Source organism: Phalaenopsis equestris, unplaced genomic scaffold (assembly GCF_001263595.1).
Source record: "Phalaenopsis equestris unplaced genomic scaffold, ASM126359v1 Scaffold000202, whole genome shotgun sequence".
Classification (NCBI taxonomy): Eukaryota; Viridiplantae; Streptophyta; class Magnoliopsida; order Asparagales; family Orchidaceae; genus Phalaenopsis; species Phalaenopsis equestris.
Window position 1 is genome coordinate 1,993,177 of NW_018164644.1, and position 2,171 is coordinate 1,995,347.

Consider the following 2,171-nt stretch of genomic DNA (forward strand, 5'->3'; position numbering starts at 1 on the left):
CTGTGCAGGCAGCAAATATTATTGATCGTAATAAACAGGGATTTCTATTTATCCAGAAATCCATAGGTTGGCTTTATTTAATAAAGTATGATATACATAAAATATACATATAGGCCACACCGGACTTAAATTTTGAGGAATTATAACTACAAGGCGTCTTATAAATTGTTCTGGCATGAAAATCAACTCAGAAAATGGTACATAGATAACATAGCAAGACTAGGCATGTTCCAAAGACTAGTATGAAAACTCGAGGATTCTGATAAAAGAGTGCCTTCTACAAGAGCAATACTACCAATTCTAAATTAGAAATCTTGTGGTAAATCTATTAATTGCTGTGGGATAGGAATGATATTGCACAACAATTCTGTGGAACATCTAGATAAGAACTCTAAGGAATAATTTAGCAAAACTAGAGAATAAAGAATACTCTTTCTAGAGCAACATGTTACTTGTGAGGTTAGTTATAGCGCAAAAAAACCATAAATCGGAACAATCTCCAGATTTATATTTTAATTACAAAAAAAAAAGAAAGCAGAAGTGATACATAGATTCAATATTACAACGTACATTCTAAGTGTTGCTAGTCGTTACCTCTAAATGAAATATGAAGTCATTATAGTCACGAGAATTTTTTTTTGCACGAGCAACAAGATTGAATGTGATCATCAAGCCAATTAAGATTAATTTCAAGTTGAGCTTTTGGATGGTACGAGAACCTTCGGTTGTGGGTCCCTCCCAAGTGAAGGCAACTGCTTACATTCAGTTTTGGAAAAATCGATTTTTGGTTTTCCTCTATCCTAGCAAGAAAAATGAAAGGCATCGGGGGGGAAGAAGAATGAAAAAAATTGTGTATCTGTCCTCAATTAATTTTCTTCCTTCTAACTTGGGATTTTGGCATCTCATCAGTGGTGATCAGGACACTGATTATTGTGGTTTGCATCTTACTTTTCTTGAATTCAGTGGGATTACCAAACTCGTGTTTGATGGAGTTGATGTATACCACCTACTCGGTAACTGCTGATTATTAATTTCCTCTAATAGTGTTCTAGAGAAGAGCTTTGTGTAGACATTAATTTGATTAGTGGTGGTGTTTAAGTGGCCTATGAGGCCCGTGCTTTTTACTCTATTTGAAGGATTTTTCATGCTAAGAATTTGGTATGGTTTATTCTCGTTATTTTGTTTGATCAATTGCGTTTTGTGTGAACGTGATGCAGCCTGTGTTTGGCTGGCTTTTTATAATAAGTGGCATCAAAGATAAGTTGCTCTAGAGATAATTTTGTGTCAGTCAAATGGAGGGGTTCACTAATAATATCAATATCATGATTAAGCTCAAGGTGACTATTTACTCGATTTAGAAGTCACGTATGAAGGATTTTCTTTATTGTCTGGACCATCGAGGATACACTTTTGGGAGATAAGAGCAAACCAACAGGAATGTCCAATAAAAATTCGGCTAAGTTGAATAGATAAGCTCAAGGTGACTATTTACTCGATTTAGAAGTCACGTATGAAGGATTTTCTTTATTGTCTGGACTATCGAGGATACACTTTTGGGCGATGAAAGCAAACCAACAGAGATGTCCAATAAAAATTCGGCTAAGTTGAATAGAAAAATCATTGACAAGATTCGACAATCAATTGACAATAATATTTATCAGCATGTACATAATGAGACAAATTCCATCACGGTTTGGGAAACTGGAGTTATACAAAAAGAAAAATGCATAGAATATTATTTTCCATTTCAAAAAATTGATGCATCTTATGTACGCTGATGGGACTGCAATTTCTGATCACTTGAATATTTTTTATGAGGTTTTAAATCAGTTAGCAGTGATGGACATAAAGTTAGAGCATGAGGTCCTTGTCGCTAGTTTGATAAATCCCTTGCAAAACAGTTGGGAGAGACTCCTGTTATTTCTCTTAGCAAGTACGCACCAAATGACATTCTTACTTTTAAGAAAAGAGTGTGTTGAATGAAAAAATAAAAGACATGAGTGTTGCGAAATCTAGATATACCCCTGTTGATGTTGTATATATATATAAATCAAACGGGGGAACGATCGACGAAGCGAAAAATAAAATTGCAACACAAACTCTCGTGAATTTCACAAAATCGTTGCAAAACCCCGCAATCACCACTTCGACAAATTGCCTACGTCCACGAA